The 21,649-nt window shown below is 44.2% G+C and overlaps 1 protein-coding gene across 1 annotated transcript in view; it reads right to left on the reverse strand.

The window, feature by feature from the left end:
* The window catches only part of LOC124622942 (ankyrin repeat and SAM domain-containing protein 1A-like), a 579,621-nt gene that overhangs the window by 557,113 nt on the left and 859 nt on the right, over window positions 1-21,649 (reverse strand). The window lies entirely within an intron of this gene.

Consider the following 21,649-nt stretch of genomic DNA (forward strand, 5'->3'; position numbering starts at 1 on the left):
TGACCAAATCATTCGCCCGAACTGTCCAGAATGTTCTAACATAGTGCATTGTCACCATAAAAACTCCCTGCTTGTTTGGGAACCTGAAGTTCGTGAATGGCTGCAAATAGTCTCCAAGCAGCCGAACATATCCATTTCCCTTTATCAGTACACACTTCCGGGCTAAGTTGCCGTGGACGATCTGCAGAAATTCTTCTCCCTGACGTTTCGTTCTCACCTACGGAGAACATCTTCCGAGGTGAGTCGACGACTGGCTGCTAGGAGCTGGGGCTGCCGCTTTTATGGAGATCGTAGAGGGCGCCATCACACGTCACGTGGCGTCGATGTGTGGCTATCTCTGGCTATCGTCTGTTCTCTCGATTGCAGGCAATCGATTGTCACGTGATTGATGCAACGTCGACCGCCATATATTGTCCAATTTTAATCCTTCTTCTTTACGATTAAAATTGTATTGATGTTTGTGGATTTCAATTGCCTCTCTATACATACGTGTATAATAGTGCGACGTCCTCGCTAGCACGCTTGTCTCACCAAATTTTATTTCGTGATCTCCATCCTTAAAAACATGTTCCGCTACTGCCGATCTGTCGATATGTCCCAAGCGACAGTTTCTTTTGTGCTCCGTCAACCGTGTATTGATGCTTCGTGTGGTGGCGCCCTCTACAATCTCCATATAAGCGGCAGCCCCAGCTCCTAGCAGCCAGTCGTCGACTCACCTCGAAAGATGTTCTCCGTAGTTGAGAACGAAAAGTCAGGGAGAAGAATTTCTACAGATCGACCACGGCAACTTAACCCGGAAGTGTTTACTGATAAAGACGCCGGCCGTGAAAGCCTACATGGGATGATATCCATTTCCAGTCAACGATCGCTTCAGTTGGACCACAGGAGCCCGTCCACTCCGTGTAAACACAGCCCACTCCGTTATGGAGCCACCACCAGCTTACACAGTGCCTCATGGACAACTTGTCTCCATTGCTTCCTGGGGTCAGTGCCACAACGAAACCCAACCGTCAGTTCTTACCAACTGAAATCTGGACCCCTCTGACCAGTCACGGTGTTCCAGCTGTCTAGGGTCCAACTGATACTGTCACACGAGTCCAGAAGAGGCGCTGCAGGCAATGTCGTGCTGTTAGCAAACGCACTCGCGTCAGTCACCTGCTGCTATAGTCCATTAACGCCACAGTTCGCCGCGCTACCATAACTGATTGTTCGCCGTAAGCCACAGTTGATTTCTGCGGTTACTTCACGCAATGTACCAATGACAACTCCACGCAAACGCCGCTGCTCTCGGTCGTTACGTGAAGGCGGTCAACCACTGCGTTGTCCGTGGTGAAGTGTAATGCCTGAAATTTGGTATTCTCGACCTACTCTTGATAATGTGGCTCTCGGAATGTTGAATTCCCGAACGATTTCCGAAATGGATTGTCCCACACGTTTAGTTTCAACTACAATTCCCCGTTCAAAGTCTTAATTCCCGTCGTGCGGTCATAATCACGTCGAAAACCTTTTCAGATCAATCATCTGAATCCAAAAGACAGCTCCACCAATGCACTGCTCGTTTATACCTTGTATACGCGATACAACGCCATCTCGCAGCAATTTAATCCGTGATCTGGGTTCCTGCATAACCACACCCTCCGTAATCGTGAAAAATTCGGAACGAACAGCGTAGTTTGTGGCAATTACTAGGACAACCGTAGATAAAATTTAATAACAGTCCGATTACACCCTTCGCATCGTGAACTCTTGAAGTCACGCATGACGTCGTGGCACAAAGCTTAGAATTTTAATCGCACACTGGAACTGACCCAGATAATTTCTCGTCGGCGTCACGTCAGATACTACACAAATAAAACATTCGTCGGTTCCTGACGTGAAGTCGCGTCGTGTCGCTCTCTGGGCAGGCGAACCAGCGCTGGCTTCCTGGGGCACCGGAGATGCGGTGCCGGGCGCCCCGTCCCGGAAGACGAGCCCGTCTGCGAGATCCGCGGCGGCAGCGCACACTGCCCGCGCGTCGCAGCCTGGGAGCGTGTTCGGCCATCTGTCAGGCGCACACAACAGGGGCCACCTTTTAGGAGCGCACGGCTCGATGCGAGACACGTGCTGGCTCTGGCTCATCCCCCTCCGAGTCTGCTCGCACGGCGCACTGTGCAGCCACATTGCCACACATGCAGCATGTACCAAAACTTGCACAGGTGCAGGGACGCATTTACGTGCACAGTATTTAGGCACCACGAATAGGCCCCTACCGCAAAAATTTAAAGTACACACATCAACAAAAGTTTCAGCATCGCCGCCCCCCCCCCCCCTTATGTTGAAATTTACAGTACAGAAATTAAAAATTGGGTGTGATTAGTAATGTGGGCCGGGCAAATGCCCAGTGAACAGGAAATTTTTAAATGGGCATTTGCCCAGGAATTTGCCCGGAGAAATTTTAAATGCCCAAAATCTGGATATTTATATAAAAAATACTTGTTAAAGCTTTTACTGCTAGAATGTATATATAATCTACCAATTACAATAAGGGATGGGTGTGTCCCGAAATTGGAAGTTACGATATTTACACTTAAACCTACATATGCTTTTATTACTACGAACCAAAGGAAAAAACAGAAGCCTTTTTTTTGTACTAGCATTCCAACTTGCAGTACCAAGGAAGGACGCGTGTTGATGAGAGATGCTTCCTTTTTACCAATTGTACTTTCCAGTCTCTCTCTCTCTCTCTCTCTCACACACACACACACACACACACATATATATATATATATATATATATATATATATATATATATAACAGCTGTGTAGTGATAGCCAGTAAAAACAGGTCCTTAGTCATCGCTTTATAATGTAGAACACTTCACACTTCAAATTCCGTTCACAAATCTCTGTTGATAACAAATTACTGAATGTATTAAACAGCTGGTACGCGAAAAAAAAAGTGCTTTATTGCCAGGTGTAGCAACTCTTGAGTCAGACTATAGTTTTCTATTCCGCTCATTTCTGTATCTACTTCCGTATGACTCCACTGCTGTAAAGATAAAATTGACCCCATTGCAGATGTAGAAAATTATGTTTACAGTCCAATTTATTTCCTCGAATAACTCTCCCCTATCTCTTAGGCAGCTTTTTCAAATTTATTAGCCAACCACAAAAGAAGTAGTACTGTAAAACACCTTTTCCAGTACCAAATATCAATTTTATTATAAACACCTCATATCAATTAATCTTCAAAACGCAGAAATGCCTGGGCGTTTATGAATAATTTTGGGCATTTCCCCGGGTATTTATACTGGGCACTTGCCCCAAATTATAAATGCCCGGCATTTTACACCGCTATCTCTGATGCTTGAGTATACATTCATTTGCAAAGTGACCAAATCAAAAAAACATTTCTGTACCTACACAACCGCCTGTTTCTCATGCGAGGTTTTTCACAGCACTCCTGACCAACGTCAATACCTATCGGACAGTAACCTTGCTCGAATGCAGGTATGAATCCACCGTGGCATAACAACGATGAGATCATCAAGCTAGTCCTGGTTCAAATTGTCTCACTCTTCAATGACGATTTTACCTTAGTCGCGTAGGGCACGCGCTCGTTATAAATGGCAAAAAAAAAAGCTTGTTTCAATCAATCCCACACATGTTCGAGTGGATTCATGTCTGAGAAACAGACAGACCACTGCATTCTGGTGATCTTAGAATGCTGATAGAACGTATTCTCGGGAACAGAATGCTGAACACGAGAGTTCTCATCCATCATGGTAGAATTGTCACCGAAATGTTGGTGTTACTGTCCCACAATCGGGTCCAGAATCTCGTCGCTGTACCGTAGAGCAGTGCGATTGCCCTCGACAACCAGAAGAGGTGCATGGTGTGATGTCCATAGGTTAGTTAGGTTTAAGTAGTTCTAAGTCTAGGGGACTGATGACCTCAGATGTTGAGTCCCACAGTGCTCAGAGCCATTTGAACAAACAGATCCGAGTTTCGTCCGTAAACACCACCCAGTGCCAATTTTGTGGCGTCCATTCCGCATGACTTCTTGTTCATCTGCAACGGACCCATGGTGTTGCTGTGTACGACATGGTGCTCGCCATGGACCACGGGAATGGAGATTCGCATTATGTAATCATGTCCCAACGGTTTGATGCGATATATGACGCCCAGTTGCCACTTCGACCGTCTAATTCTGGCACACCCTGTCCACGGCACCTTTGACAAGTCGTTGATATCGATCATTCTGTGCGCTTGTCATACGTGGACGGCATGCGCGGTATTCCTCAATTCTGCACCAATTGGAACCGATTCCATGTCCGCACTATATCACTTTGACTCCGGTGCACATGAGCAGCTTCCCTGGTTGACAAACCTTGTGTGAGTAGCGTGATGAAGCGGACCCAATCATTGGTCGTGACTGTCCTTTGCTGCATGACGGATATTCACTCTACTGTTCCTCAGAAATCTCTAATGCGTCCGCTCTGGTGCTTGACGTAATTATATTTTGGATGTGCTTGTTCGGCTGAATTTTTCAGGGGACAGCTGGCATAAATTGAGTCAGCAGACGTCTGAAACCTCGACCTCCCTCACGTCGATTTCCCACTGGCGCCCGGTCAAATGCGAAGGCATGGTACCAGAGTTGGCAACATTACAAAGATTTTCGAAACAATGCTTAACGAAATTTTGGCAGTTTGCAGACATATCACGCGAAATGCCGATTTTTTCCTTACCTCATTTCATCCAAAGCCGTACCCATAGTACTTTATTTACATTCTGACAGTATGCACGGGTTGTTGAGCTGGTCAAGCTGGAGAAAACCGTTTTCGAAGAACTTCATTCATTCCCAGGTATTGCGGGAAACTTGTCCGTCGTCTTAAAATCCATAACGCCTGATGGATAGCTTACTGACTCCTGAAGTCATAGCAACTTCAAGAGAACACTGTTTCGTTGTGAAGAAAGTACAAGAATCTTCTTCACTATGACGTGTAGGCGCAAACCAATTAGGCAATAAGATTATTTGAATTTTCATTTTAAAACTGACTATTTGGAAAAGTATTGCCTTTGGACTAAATGAAAGTAAAACTTGGTGGTTGTTACATTCCTTTGTTATCTTGCATGCGCGCAAAAGCATGTTTGCTGACAGTTATAACACATTATTTTTAAAACTGAAAAACTGATTTTTCCATGGACATGAATCAAGACTTTTTCATTCCTTTCTCCTTTTTAAAATTATAATTTTTAAGGATACTTACAAATTATATTGAATATCTCAATTTTTTTCATTTTTCATTTTCATTAATTCATTAAATCACATTAAATGCTCCGTTAGAGGCTTTCAATCCCGATGTAGCTTTAAAATGACGTACATTATTTGATCAAAAGTACCTGGACAACCCTATAAAATGCGGAATTGACCATTAGGTGTCACAGGAGGCGGACCTAGCAGTATAAAAGGAGTTTGGGAGTAATGTGCTGTCAGCAGAGTGAGTCGCTCAGTACGGCACAGTAACTTCGAAGATGGAGTACTCATTGGACGCCACCTAAATAACAAATGGATAAAGTACATTTCAATCCTTCGAAAGCTGCAAAAGACGACTGTTGGTGAGGTGATTGTGAACACGCGCAGGAACAACCATAGCTAAACCAAGACCAGGTAGACCTCACGTGCTGACAGAGGATTGCGGAGGGAGATTGTAAGAAGTTTCATGAATTCAGCGGAAGCGATCACTCTTGTGTTCTAAAGTGCTAACAATAGGTAGAATAGCACAATGACTGAACATAGGGAGTTAAAGGTAATGGGTTCCTGACAAGCCACACTTTCCTTTGTCAGTGATAAGCAACACTCGAGATGGTGTAAAGAGCGACGCATCTGGACAGTGGACGATTCCAAATGAATGATCTTCAAAGATGAATCCCCCTACATCTTGTGGCAATATGAAGGAAGGGGTACGCATCATGTGTAGCGTCAACAGTGGTGATTGGAGTGTGTGTTTTTCGTGGTTAGGTTGTAGTCCCCTTATTGTTCATAAGAACACACATTGTTCAGTAGTGTGTACTACTTACAGAAGAAGAATAGTTGGGAGACGATGACTGTATCAGCGTGACAATGCTCCCTGCCATCTTTGAGACAATGTTTTGAGGACAACAGCGTTCCTGAAATGGAATGTCTTGCACAGAGTCCCGACCTGAACCAAATAGAACACCTCTGGAATGAGAATGTCGCCTTAGCTCCAGGCACAAGTGTCCAAAGTAGCATTCTCCGGTTACGGCTCTTGAGAAATAATGGGCTACCATTCGTTCCCAGACATTCAGAAACCTCATTAAAAGTGCCTCCACCAGAGTTCAGACCGTCATAAAGACGGATGGTGGCACAACCCACATTAACGTCCAATAATGGAATACTTGATCAGATCATGCATTCACATTGTTGTTGTTATTTAGCACAAAAAATTACCTCTGGTAGGCCTCGCACAACGGAATCAGCCTGCGGAGAGCCATCTGCATCCTGTCCACTATACCTAGATGCCTAATATCGAGATGGGTGCCGCAGTGGACTTGTATTCGGGAAGACGAAGGATAAAATGCTCGTCCGGCTATCCAGATTTAGGTTTCGCCTGGCTTCTCTAAATCGCTTTAGGTAAATCCAGGGTTGGTCCCTTTGAAGAGAACATGCTCGAACCCCTTCCCCTTTCCCCTCAGAAGGCAAAACAACAGTTCAGTTATACGCTCCTAGTATTGTGACCTGTCGATACAGTCTAGACGATAGACTGACAGAACCACTCGACGAACGTTAATGAGAATTGCTGCAAGAAAGACGTCTTGAGTCTCGCGGAGCCCTCTTGGGCACATTAAGATAACATGTATTCGTGAAATACCTTACGACTATTACGATACCACCAGCCTATAATCAGAATAAAATAAATTAGAGGACGTACGTGGGAACAGAGGCGGCCTTTGTCCTCATCTTAACATGAGAATGGAACAGGAAACACAATCGACACTAATCTACACTGTACCCTCCGCCATGCTCTGTACAATGGCTTGCGGAGTGTACATGGAAATGCAGAATCCGAGCTTGTGCTCCGCCTCTAATGACCTTATCATCAACGGAACGTTAAACCCTTATCTTCACTCCTTCTATCCATCCATCACCAACAATCCACGTCAGGGATGCACAGATATGCGCCCTGCCACTGATCTGATGGTGGCCCAGCCCTCATCATTCGCTCTCGAATTTATTTATTTTTTTTCCACTTCTTCATTCCGTCACGCAAAAGTGAGGTAGGGCCCCTGCAGAACTTAGTTCTTTTGAGAGTATGTACTTGTAATTACGTTTGTTAAATAAAGTTAATATTTTAAAAAATGTGATTTTTCCTACCTTGACTTTCATGTAGTCACAGTGAGGCAGTTAGCGCCCGTGGCACTAGAGAGAGTGTACACCATTGCTTTAAGTGGTTACACCTATGGAACTAATATACACTGGTGTGCAAAACTTGAGGACGAAAGTAACGTTCGCATAATATGTCACTGCCACCTAACACAGCTAGATGATTGGTTGGTTGGGTGGAGAAGGGACCAAACTACGCGGTCATCAGTCCCTCCGACCTTAGATTAACTAAAACCGATAAAGTCCCACATTAAAAGAAGGAACTACAATATCCATAAAATGATAAGCTATTGACAGGGAAGGAAGGAAAAGGACAGAAGAAGAGGTGGGGGAAGGAATGTGACTAATGACAGGGGCGTGAAGGAAGAAGCACAGGAGACAGGAGAGATACTCAAGCCATAACAGACCCCATAAGGAAAGGAGTGGGAAGGCAGAGGGCCGGGGTTAACCACCAAGCCCAGTTGAAGGCTCGAAGGGGCGAGCAAGAGGGTCTGCCATCCCCTCCACTCACCGATAAGGTGGAAGGTCCCTTCCTTAAATAAAGCGATAAAAAACCCCATCACGAATAAAACGTAAAACGAGATCCGCCGTTGAGGCATTGTCAGCCAACACCATGGGTAGCGAGTCTGGAAAGCTAAAAGTCCGTCGCAGGGTGCCAAGCTGGGGCAGTCCAATAACGGTGTGAGCCACAGTCAACATCAATAACGGTGTGAGCCACAGTCAACATCGATCCACGACAGGGAGGGGGGTCCTCACGCCGCAGGACATAACCGTGAGTCAAAAAAGTATGGCCGATGCGGAGCCGGAATAGGACGACAGAGGCCTTACGAGAGGTCCGTAAGGAGGACCGCCACGGGGTTGTAGGATCCTTAATTGCCCTGAGCTTGTTCGGCGAAGAAAGAGTGTGCCATTCCGCATTCCATAGGCCCAAAACCTGACGACGTAATGCCGAGCGAAGGTCTATTTCCGGAATGCCAATAGCAAGAGATGGCCTGGTAGCAGCTAACTTAGCCAGTCGATCGGCAAGTTCATTGCCAGGAATCCCAACACGGCCTGAGGTCCAAATGAAAACCACCGAGCATCCACGTTGAGCAAGGAGAGAAAGGGAGTCCTGGATAGCGATGACCAGCGGGTGGCGAGGGAAGCACTGGCCGTTAGCGTGCAAATCGCTCAATGAGTCACTACAGTTAGTGAAGGATAGTCCGGGGAGCACGAGCGGATATGGTCCAGTGCGCGCAAGATGGCTACCAATTCTGCAGTAAAAACACTACAGCCATCGGGCAAGGAACGAAGTTCTGTGCGTCGCGCACAGGTGAAAGCAAAACCAGTGCGGCCAGAAGCCATGGAGCCATCAGTATAAATCACATCTGAACCCTGGAATGAACTGAGCACAGCTCGATGAAACTTTGACCGTACATAGAAAGAACTACAGCAGTACAGTACAGTACACTACACTACAGTACAGAAGGTAACAGAGAGAAATACGCAATGAGGCGAGCAGAAACGGCACTTTCATTGACGCACATTAATTACAGTGAAGTCACTGCAATTTATGTTGATGCCCTGAATATTACAAAACGAGCGACATAGTTTGTAAGAGGTTGTAAGATCACCGCAGATTGCAGTGCATGTTCTGCAACGTGCTCCCATGCTCGCCGTAAGTTCCGTACGAAGCTCTTGTGGTAGGACGTTCCATTCCTCGACAGGCGCGTTTGACAGCTACTGGATAGTTGTTGGTGCACGTGCACGTGTACGTGCTGCAATACGTTTCCTCAACGCGTGCCACACGTGCTCGACGGAAATGAAGTCTGGTGAACGGGCAGACCAGTCCATTCGCCGAATATCCTCTCGTTCCAAAACCTGCGCCGGCCGCAGTGGCCGAGCGGTTCTAGGCGCTTCAGCCTGGAACCGCGCGACCGCTACGGTCGCAGGTTCGAATCCTGCCTCGGTCATTTTCAAATATGTTCAAATGTGTGTGAAATCTTATGAGACTTAACTGCTAAGGTCATCAGTCCCTAAGCTTACACACTACTTAACCTAAATTATCCTAAGGACAAACACATACACCCATGCCCGAGGGAGGACTCGAACCTCTGCCGGGACCAGCCGCACAGTCCATGATTGGAGCGCCTTACATCGCTCGGCTAATCCCGCGCGGCTGTCTCGGGCATGGATGTGCGTGATGTCCGTAGGTGAGATAGGTTTAAGTAGTTCTAAGTTCTAGGGGACTGATGACCTCAGATGATAAGTCCCGTAGTGCTCAGAGCCATTTGAACCAAGAGCTGCTCCCCGTTAGGTCGGGCATTGTCGACCATAAAAATGAAGTCTGGGCCGAATGCACCCCCGAAATGATGCACATGGGAAAGGAATACAGTGTCACAGTAACGTTGACCTCTGAGTGTACCCTGTTCAATGATGTGGAGGTCAGTACGCCCATGCAACATATGGTTCCCCTCGCCATAGCACCTGGACCACCAAAACGATTACGCTCGAAAATGTTTGTGGGTGCATTACGTGTTCTCATCTCTCACCACACGACAGTACGTCTAGAATCGTCACTGAGATTGAATCTGCTCTCTTCAGGGAAGAGCTCGCGGACCTCACTCTTCGTTGGTCCAGTTCCTCTGCTCTTCGCACTATCGCAGACGGTGCCGACGACATGCAGGTGTCACCGAAACACAACGTACTGGTCGTCGAGCGAAGAGGCCACCTACATGCAGTCGCCGTGCAACTATAGGGCATGAGACTGCGAAACTTGCAGTCTTGCTAAGCGTGGTTGCAATTGTATCCGCTGTTGACGGGGATCCCTTCTTGCCTGTTGCACAATCTAGTCAGTCATCGGTTGCTGTAGCTGATGGTCGTCGACCATCCCCTCTCCTTCACGCAACAGTGCCTGTGGTTCGGAACGCTCCCCATGCACGTAGATAATGCCGTGAGCAATACAAAACTTTTGGGTACATTCGTCACACACTGTCCTCCTTTCAGTTTCCAAATGTCTCTTCCAAGTGTGAAGTCACCCAAATGTTGTCTGCGAACCATGTTATAATGACCAAAACCACCACAGTGCACCGCAACTTCTTACTGACTGACAAACTCATTCTCCGTTTCTTTAACTGCCTCGTGTTGCCCGCCCAGCCTCAGTTGGCGCTTTAGTCAAGCTAACCTCACGCCATGTGACGTGCAACTTTCTCAGCACGACTGGAAGACCTCTGGCAACATGCTCCAGCATTTTCATTTATTTTCACCGAGTAGTTAAAATGTTACGTTACTTTGTCTATCTTGTCCTTAAGAACCGCAGAGCATTGTATTCACAAAAGTCATAGTACGAGGGTGAGTCAAATGAAAACCTTAAATTTGTAATAACAAATCGAAATTTCGCGCTGTTATCTTGTAAGTTGGTAAGCATGCTACAAACAGCGTGCAGAATGGACTGTAGGTGGCAGCATAGTGGAGATGCACACATACCGCCGCAGTATCAGTATAAAGATGGCCGCCCCACTTGCGACTTGCACCAGGGAAGAACAGCGTTCTGTTATTCGGTTTTTGCGTAGTGAAGGTGTGAAACCTATTGAAATTCATCGACGACTGAAAGTTCAGTACGGTGATGCACGTTTGTCACAGCAGCAAGTCTACGAATGGAGTAGGAAGTTCGCAAATGGTGTGGCTTCAGTGGAAGATGCTCCTCGTCCAGGTCAGGCACAACGAGTTGTGACTCCACAGAACATTGCAGCAGTTGAAGCCATAGTGAAGGAAGACCGCCAAGTAACACTGAATGACATTGCAGTATGGTTACAGATTAGTCATGGGTCAGCACACCACACTGTGCATGATGTGCTCCAGTTTCACAGAGTGTCTGCAAGATGGGTGCCACAGCAGCTGACTCCTGAAATGACAGAACGACGTTTTGATGCTTGTGAAGAACATCTTCGGCGCTTTGAACGAGAAGGTGATGGCTTCCTTGCAATAATAGTTACTGGGGACGAAACCTAGGTTCACTTCCACCAACCGGAAACGAAGAGAGCGAGCAAGGAATGGCGCCATTCCTCATCACCAAAACCGAAGAAGTTTCGAACAGAACGATCAGCAGGGAAGGTTATGCTGACTCTCTTTTGGGACGAAAAAGGCGTAATTTTGGAGCATTATATGCCTAGAGGGACCACTGTCACCAGTCCATCATACACAGATCTCCTAAAAAATCATCTGTAGTCTGCAATCAAATCAAAGTGACGTGGACTGCTGTCAGCATGTGTCGTTTTTCAATATGACAATGCAAGGTCCCACACTGCCCCTACAACAGTTCCAACAACCACAGACCTGCAATTTGAGTGTCTTTCTCATCCACCATACTCACCAGACCTTGCCCCAAGTGATTTCCATATGTTTGGACCACTCAAAGACGCAATGGGAGGAAAGAAGTTCCGTTCTGATGAAGAGGTACGCCACGCGGAGCGTGAGTGGTTGCGCGGACTAACAAAACAATTTTTTTTCTAAAGGAATTTACGCACTTTGTAAGCGCTGGAGGACTTGCATTGAGCGTGTGGGAGTTTATGTTGAAAAGCGATACAGGTTTGTACCACTTCTGCACAATAAATAATATTTAAAAAAATATTTAAGGTTTTCATTTGACTCATCCTCGTATGTATGTACTATGTATGTATGTATGTATGTATGCTCTACATCTCCTCCTAAAGCAATAAATCGATTTCATCTGACCTTCATACACTTATGACTTACTACCTGGGAAGAAGCACAGTGATGATTACACTTATCTTCAACAGGGGTGGGGATGGGGGTAAGAACGTGGTGACCGTAATTTCTGGAGTAATTACTACTAAATTTTGTACATACATGACCCAGTATTTGTAATACTCCTATAAAAATGCTCTGTGATAGTGTTATACCATCCTTAGTGTTGGGCTGGGCGGAGTGGTAGGCGGGAGAGGGAGGGGGGGGGGCATAGAAATCTTGGCATATAAAAATACTCGATAACTTCCGATCTCAATATCCAACCCAGTATTATTGGGTTCGCTAGGCTTATAAGTGACAGTCTCGATGGCTTTCACCCCTAGAAGTGAAGGGGCACAAAGACAGAGGGATCGGCATCTCTCTGCAACGCCTAAACCAAGACTATTTAACGACGGCCCTGTAAAGTTTAACAACAACAAATTAAATCTCAGTATATTGAAAACAAGATTTTTGTGGTTTTGTATAAACAGGCAAAATCCAGCTGCCATGATGGCGTGGTCATATTGTCTGCTCTAGCGCCCAGTCGCCGCTGAGTACCGCTCTAATCCGACCAATGGCTCCAACCATGCGTAACTGTCATAGGAGGATACACTGTACATCCTGAAACATTGCAATATGACAAACCTACTTCCCATAGCTTGATTATTGTGCACCAGATACAACGCACATGCTACTATCACACCGTTTAGCGAGGACAGGGCACAGATAGTTGCTTTCAGATTCCTATTTCGTTTCACGGTACTTGACGTAACGGCCATGGCATGCAACTGACTCGTCCGATCATACAACACCTTGCATTACTGAACCTATGTGTACGCTCTCTGTAGTCTTTCGAATCTTAAATCATGTACTTTTAGCATCCTGTTCTACGCATTCTCTGCGTTTAGTTTTATTCTAAATCTTCACATCTTACTGCTGTTTGTAAGCCTCCGCATAAGCTAGAATCTCTCTAAGTTTACCTTCACAACCATCTCGAGAAGAGGATGTACCACGAAGCACTAAATTGGACGACACTTCTAGGAACGTGCGCTTCCAGAATTTTAAGCGTAAACACGCCGTAATGTATAGTGTGCTTCTTGTCGCGTCTGCCAATGGAGTTGGATGAGCACCTCCGTGACGCTTTCGCGGTTACTAAACGAACTCGTGACGAAATGCGCTACTCTTCTTCGGATATTCTGTATTTCCTTTGCGAAACCTACCCTGTAAGCACTCCACAACAAAGAGCAATACTCAAGCACGAGACGACCGAGGGTTTTGTAAGCTACCTCCATCTTTGCTCGGCTACGCTTTCTAACGATTCTTCCAATGAATCTCAGTCTAGCATTTGCGTTTCCTACTATTTGTTTTGTGTGTTCGTTCTATTTTAAATCGTTTAGGTATTTAATGGATGTGACAGCCTGCAGTGATTATTCGGCATTTGTGTAGTTAAGAAACAATGGGCATTTCCGTGCAATAATACTTAACTACCGATCTTTGCACTATGCTTCGATGCTTTGCAGGGCTTAACAGCATCATCTGTGATCAGCATCAAGGATCGCATCGTCATCCTATGAGTTATTCACACACTCTCTTGTGGTCTCCACGAAGCTAATTTTACGTCTGCAAATTTCTTATCGTCAGGAACGACATGCAGTGCTTTATGAGCTAGGACCTGCTCAATGAAACACGAAGTTTGATATTCCGTAAGCCCATATGTTGTTCATAAGGCGACAATGCGACGCAATATGGAACGGCTTTCGGAACTCATGAAAAACAATATTAACTTAGGCAATTCTCTGAGGCCCTTGGAGTTCTCGTACAAGTTTCTTTATGAGTACTGTATGCGTTGCAGTACTTTAAACACTAGGCTCACATACAAAATCCGATAGAGAAATTCACATTCACATTCCATGACGTTTCCTTCAGCAAGTCTCGCCTTTCCAGTTGATACTACGTCACTTGACCTTACCTCTTAGTATACAGGGTATTTTTTTTATTATTTCTAAAAGCGGTAGGTTTAACAAAGTGGCTATTTCATTTTCTTACCTCTTTGCGTTGACTTTGCAAATGAAATTTGGTGGTTGCGTAGCTAACTGTAAGTCTATAATAATCGTCCCAGGCTATATCTTTAAGTTGTTCCACTTTCTTCTGCCAGTTACATGATTTCACTTTCGGATGGTCTACGTAGCTGAAAAAATGCTAAGTTGTGCAACAGTTCGTATTCCACGTAGAAATGCACACGTCGACGCGGTAGTTCCAAAATCGGGGAAAGGTCCCCTTAAGTACCCCGTAAAAAAGCACCATGGGTTGTCAATCCAATATCTAACTCGACGAGTACTTCTTCATTGTCTTCTAGGTTACTGCGTTACGAAAGACAAGGATGAGGGGGAAAATGCGGTACGCATCTCTTCAAGGAAGTAGGTCGTCCATTATCTGGACCGACAGAGAATCCGGAGAACTCCAATGAGGACATCCGACAGGGGACCAAGATCACGACCCGTGTTTCCTCGTATACGTACGGCTTACGACTTTAACAGCTGAGTTTCGTAAGCAATACACGTGCTTTCAGTGTTCCGAAACGATCAGTCGGGTAGGAATTCCAGCTAAGACGCAAGTCAGCGTTTATGTCTGCAGTGTGCTATACAACACTGGCTGCGTCTGGTTACGTCACTGCGCTGCTCGCAGCGAAGGACGGTGCTTCTCAGAACCTGTTCTGCGGCACACTTTCCTGCCCGCCTCGCTCCAACGTCCGACCTTGCTAGGACGTTACCGGTAGCTGCACCACGTTGCTGGTACTGAGCACTGTATGTCTATTCTTTGGTCTCAGTAAATAACAAAAAAAAAGGGCTATAAACACTATGGGTCTTAACATCTGAGGTCAACAGTCTCCTAGACTTAGAACTACTTAAACCTAACTAACCTAAGGACATCACACACATCCATGCCCGAGGCAGGATTCGAACCTGCGACCGTAGCAGCAGCGCGGTTCCAGATTGAAGCGCCTAGAACCGCTCGGCCACAGCGGCCGGCCAGGAAAAACTGTGCTACATTTTACTCTAGATATTTGTATTCTATTTACTTGTTGTCTGAACTGTGCTTCTCTAGATAAAAAATGATTTTGTTTGTAACACTGTTTACATGCAGAACTCTTTAGTTCCTCGCCAACGAAAACAAATCAACACCCTCAGTTGTAATTAACTTAATTTTTTTACGTCAGTTTTCTAACTGGTTTGATGCGGCCCATCACTAGTTCCTCTCCTGCGCCAACCTCTTCATCTCAGAGTAACATTTGCATCCAAAGTTTCCTATTATTTGCTTGACATATTCTCATCACTGTTATCCTCTACAGATGCTACCCTCTACAGCTCCCTCTACTACAATGACAGTTATTCACGGATGTTTTAACACATGTCCTATCACCCTGTCCTCCAATATTCTTGTGTTTCTCTCCTCGCCGATTCTGAGGAGAATCTAATTTCACATCAGTCCACCTAATTCTCAACATCCTTCTACTACACCACCTTCTCTTCTTTTGCAATTTTACCACAGTCCATGAGCCGGCCGAAGTGGCCGTACGGTTCTAGGCGCTGCAGTCTGGAACCGCGAGGTTCGAATCCTGCCTCGGGCATGGATGTGTGTGATGTCCTTAGGTTAGTTAGGTTTAACTAGTTCTAAGTTCTAGGGGACTAATGACCTAAGCAGTTAAGTCCCATAGTGCTCAGAGCCACTTGAACCACTTTAACAGTCCATGATTCACTCCCATACGATGTTGTGTTCCTAACGTACATTCTCAAAAATTTCTCCGTCAAATTATGGCAGACGTTTGACACAAGTAGAATTTATTTGGCAAGCAATTCCATCTTTGACAGTGGTGGTCTGCGTCTTATTTCCTTGCTTCGTCCGACATGGGTTATTTTGCTTCCCAGGTTGCAAAATTCATTCACTTCATAGCTTGCTAGCTCTCTCTTTGGTCTAACCCTACGCAAGAGTGTAGTGGCATCTAGTGATCAGCCTCTTTACGACCCGCCTCCACGGAGCCCTGTCTCTGGTATCATGACATGTTTGCCCATCCTGGTCAGGCTCGTAATCTGGTCGAACCACCGCAATGGGGCGCGTCTTCTAGGTTTTCGTCTGTCGAATTTTCCCTCTATGGCACAAAATACAATTTTAGAAACGTCTTGGTCGCAATTTAGTTTACTCTTCGTTACGCGTTTCGATACATCATCACAAAATACCTGTGACGAAAACAAGAAATGCATTATAAGAAATACTAACCAAAATATTTTTTCATCCATAATACAGCAATTTTTACTAACAAACACACCTCAAAGCTCAAGGAAGAGAGCACACGAGTCACTGAAATAAGACTGTCAGACCAACGGAGCCAAGTGCCAAACTGCTCATACACCGATAACGTACCGATGAAGAAAAAGTTACAGATGAAAGATGGCGTTAACAGTCATATAAATAATGATTGTTGTTTCCTTAGCCTTTCAGCTTCTGACAATGTCACCAAAATATTTCAACTGATCTTGGTTGACAAGAGTCGAAAGTCTTGTTCTGATGCCGAGCTGCCTCAGGATCGATTCATTTGTTCGAGGCCCTGTTTGTATATTATATTTGCAATATGATTCATTACAACTTTTTGGAGGGAGGGAGAGCAATTCTTGTGATGTCAGGTACTTTGTCATTAGGGCGATGTACAATCACCACTTTGGTCTTTGTGTTGCTTATTTCCTTGATACTTACAAAATCGCCTTCTACCACACACCTTTCTAAGCTCATTAAAGGGAGACGCATCAAGGAAGCCTTTGATTCACTTTCGACGACCAACTGAAGAAATGTGCGGAAACATACTCAACAGAAAAACTGAAGAGCGATGATCGTTGCACTTAGAACTGCAGAACCATTGAATTTGTTCGCCGTCTCGTTGGGGGCTGGTAGCAAATTGGATGGTCGTTGCAAAGACTCGTGACCACACGGTCAGTTGATGGTGTGTTAACACTAGACGGAACGCTTATATAACCACGTGTCGCCCACCCCTGAACTGAGCTGTCAAAGTGACATTATGAAGGCTCTGTCTTACAAAAAGCCAGAATGAATCATCAGCATTAAGGAACCACAAGTGGTGGTACAGTTTATTAATGGCCAAAGAAAAATGCTTACCTGATAGTAAGACTTCGCCAAACATTTATTTGGTCACGAAAATAAATACTTGCAAACACATCGAAACACATTTACAAGGCGGTACATAGCGCCTTTTACTTTATTCTTTGCGCCTTATTTTCTTCCTAAATGTCAAATAACATTGAAGAAAACTATTTTTTTTTCTTCTCGCAACAGAGTTGAGATGTCGAAACAATTTTCATTAAAAAAACTGTTTTTCTCTTTATGTTTTTAGTTAAGCACAGTCTAAGCTTTCTCTTGGTCCAGGTTTTACAACTAAATTAAATCATTTTTTTCCTTTAACAGGTCTCTGGTACAAAAGTAGCAAGTCCTTATCCAAACTTTGTAATGAGTTACGAAAACAAAGCCACCAACATAATTAAGGAGACCCAAACGCACAAAATCCACAACTTTAACAGCAGTGACCGTGGCGAGAATATGTTAACCTTCCCTGTTAGCAGAAGTCAAAGCGAAAAGTTTCCTCCCAGGAAAACTGGGCAGTAACGTGACGTGACGTGACGTTCCGCTGACGCTCAGTGTGATTACCGCTAGCTGAAACGCAGTGTGGAATGTTTTGAGGTTCCTTCTCGTGGCGTCCAGTCGATCTTTGTCCATCAGGTGCAACCTTCCTTACGAAAAACAGGCGCCGGCGGTCCACAGAAGGTGTACCTTGTCGTCTTCTGCTCTGGACGTAGCGCCATACAGATTCACGCCTATATCGGGCGTAACAGACGAGAAGACTCTGATGACCAGACGTCGACAGTGGCACGAAATGGAAAAATTGTTGCAACCAGAACGCCAGGCAGGATCATCAGGAAACGTTCGCTGGACCCTGAGCAGTGAGCAAGTGAGTTACTCGAGAGGACTTCATCTTCCGCATCGTAACTACGCAGTCCAACCCAGATCGTGCAGTGACAGACGCAACTGACGGGTTGAAAGTGTTAATCTATACGATACTGGTTGTACCCGAAAGAACGGTGAATATTCAGGCATTTGACAGCAACGACCATTCGAAAGAAAAAAGGTCTAGTAAACATAGTCTCTAAAGTGCATACCTGAGGAGGTATGAGCACATGTTCAGCGAACGAGAAGTGTTTCACATTAGCCAAGATGAACAAGTGCTCAAGCTTTTAAGGTATGCATTTTGAGGCCTAAGTTTACTAGACTTTTTTTTTTTTTTTTTTTTGCTTCGAATGATATTTCCTGTCATATCTTTCCATTCCTCCTGGGACACCATGTAAGTTGTTAAAGACAGGCCCTGTCTTGGGTAGACCAGTAGAGAGGCAGTTACAGAAGCGTCTTACATTGCAGTATATGAGACCAAAACCGGGCATCGTAGTGGGGGCAGCCATAGATTACATTTATGATCTTCAACCATCAGTGCAAGATACATTCGAAACATCGACCAGCCCAAGAGAGATTTGGCAACAGGTGGATGTAGAATGGTACAGAATGTGCTCATATGACGTTTTGCAAGCCTGTGATCATTTATTGAATCCAAACTCCACCAATGAAACTTCGGAGGCTGTTCAAGGATATTTCCTGTGTAATTTGGTATAAGAGACCTGAGGAATCAGAGTAAAACTGCAATTCTGATTTGTTTTCTTAGTTACCGCATTTACATTTGTAAAGCCTGTATATGCAATTATCAGAACATACAGCACAAAACACAGTAATGGAGCTGAGCGGTTGAGTGAGGATGGAGGAGAGGAGGGGGAGGGAGGGAACAGTGCGCTCTCCTAGCCATATTACCCTTTATCATTGTTGAAGTACGACTAACACTGACAGAAAAACAAACGCAATACAGAACTAACCAGAACTTGATGCAAGTTTGAGGGCGATGGGTAAAGTGGGCATTGTCGTCAACAGCTGGTACCTTGACTGAATGGAACAAGTTTGTTTTCAAACAAGGGATACATGTCACTCCGATACTTACACTGCCGCGCACACATTTTCAGTACAAACCAGATACAAAGATAAATTATGGGGCAAGGGCGGGTAGGATGGGGTGAACGTAAGTAAACAAACAAAATGCGACATCTCTTTAACGAGCCACTGGTAACTATAGGTTCCTTGTAGTAAAATGCTCGGGGAAAAACAGCCCTGAACAACCTCACAAATTTTGTCGGTGGAGTTGTGGATTGCAATGTAGATGGAAGAGCTCATACAATGTAGCGCCTGAAAAATAGGTGACAAAAAAAATTAATACACGTGGACCAACGTTTAAGAATTCCATTCATAAAGTTTCAATGGAATATGTCAACAGTTCAATCTTTTTGCAGACTTCTGAGCAAGGATAGTGCAATTGAAACGGAATTCAAATATAAAATTTCCTTCAACCAATTTTCTTGAAGTAAAAGTACCAATTCTGAGATGTACCGTTAGAATTTTAACCGACTAGTTTCTAGTTGTTATTCATTTTAAGGGTGACTGATGCGTATTAATTCTTTCTACATAAACAGAAGTGTTATACTTCACAACAAACTCAGTTTTGCTCACTGATAAGCCCCTTGGGTTCCGTGCTTATGATATCCCGCTAAAAGAACTATGATTAATATTTTTGATGCCGTTCAAATACTCGTATTTGAAGTTTTTGTGAGGGTCCAGTGGGGAGAACAAGTGACATTCCTGCACCTTTGACTATTAATATTAATGTTATTAGGGAAAATCAAAGCGAGATTGGTACTAGGGCAAATCTTTCTGGATTGAATTCCCAAACAAAGGTCATCTTTTTCATCAATTAATTAATATTTTGACAGGACTGTTGCAGGTAATCTAACAATTAATGGAAAAATAAATCTAATTGTAATTGTTACAAATAAAAATCAATTTATTTTCCTTGATCAGAAATAGAGCTTTCCAATTGGAAGTCAAACACTTAAGAGATGATGAAATATTGGAATAAAAACAACTCCATCTGTGGTGTATATTTAGGGAGCACCATATCAATCAAACTTAAACAGTTTCATTAGCAATTAATTAGAATGTATCGGAACAAATTTATTAATATTTCTCGAGCTCACGGTATACTGCTAAATAACGTATCGATTGCTCTAGCAGATTCACTGGTGATAGCTGACTTGTAAACAGATTCTCATAGAGCCCTGTAGCAATCTAATGACAATATTTGAGTTTATGTATTAACCCTTCGTAACATGCCCTGATCGACTTTATCTGCTACTAGAGCAATTAAAGAGAATGAAGACCCCTTTGATCACAACAATAAAAAGGATCTTTCGAAATTATTACGTAATATGTTTACTGCAATGGCACGCTTAGTATCTATTTAACCACAAAAAAACTATCTTCAATGTATTAAGAAATGAGTAATGTGGTCGATACGATCGCCACATGTGCCGAGATGCGTAATTTCGATCTCCGTCGCCGACATGCCAAAATAACAAATGTAGCACAGGCGTCAAGTGTGTTTCCCTATGTTCAAGTCATAGTGATAAGTGGAGGTGTAAATCAGCTTCACTGGCCAATCCCTGGCCCAATTTTATAAGAACTAGAAGAGATTTTATTTTCACATATATGTGGAGGGCGTCGACCTCGCTTCTCAGCATCTATCGATCAGTATAAGCCACCCTGGCGCCACACCCTTCAACGCGGCATCCCCTAGTACTAATCTAAGGAAAAGTTTAAAAATTAATTCATTGCTACATTGCCAATATTTAGGTCAAAGTAGTACCAAGAGTACTATACAGTCCTGCACAAGCATTATTCTCATCTTCTTCCAGTGTAGCAAAAACATGAACCAGTTTACTTGGCAAAAACAGTGTCCTAAACATTAAGATCCGTGGCCAGAAAACACAATGAAACTAGAGATAACTTAAGTTAGGAATGCAAGAGAAATTTCCTGTGTACGATTGATTTGTACCTCATCTAACCTAAAATTAATTGTGTGTGTGTTTATGATAACAGCCCTGCTATGTCGCCAAAGACGCCTACATTTGTCACTTTACGGAGAGATTACCGACACTTCACTGTCGTGGTAGTATAGTACGCTAACTGTGATGAAATAAGTTTCCTTGTATGTTGCTGACTAGACGCAAATCAATGGAAATTTAGGATAATGTAAACTGAAAACGGTAATGTCAACTTCACGCATATTTCTGATACTTTAAGACTTAAGAATTGGTTACCTCTAACCAATAAGATGAATTAGAAAAAAAATATTGTACTACGATAATCTAATCTAGGTATCACAGTAGCATGTGGAAACAAAATAATGAAAGGGCGCACGATCACGAGTGTACTAGCGAATAACCAATAATAATACTGGAAAATAAAACTTTTACACCTTATACCTAAACGTGGCAATTTTACTCTTAGAATGTCTCCTTTCATATTTACTGTATTCGCTAATACTCT

The sequence above is a fragment of the Schistocerca americana genome, chromosome 7, assembly GCF_021461395.2.
Source record: "Schistocerca americana isolate TAMUIC-IGC-003095 chromosome 7, iqSchAmer2.1, whole genome shotgun sequence".
Lineage (NCBI taxonomy): Eukaryota > Metazoa > Arthropoda > Insecta > Orthoptera > Acrididae > Schistocerca > Schistocerca americana.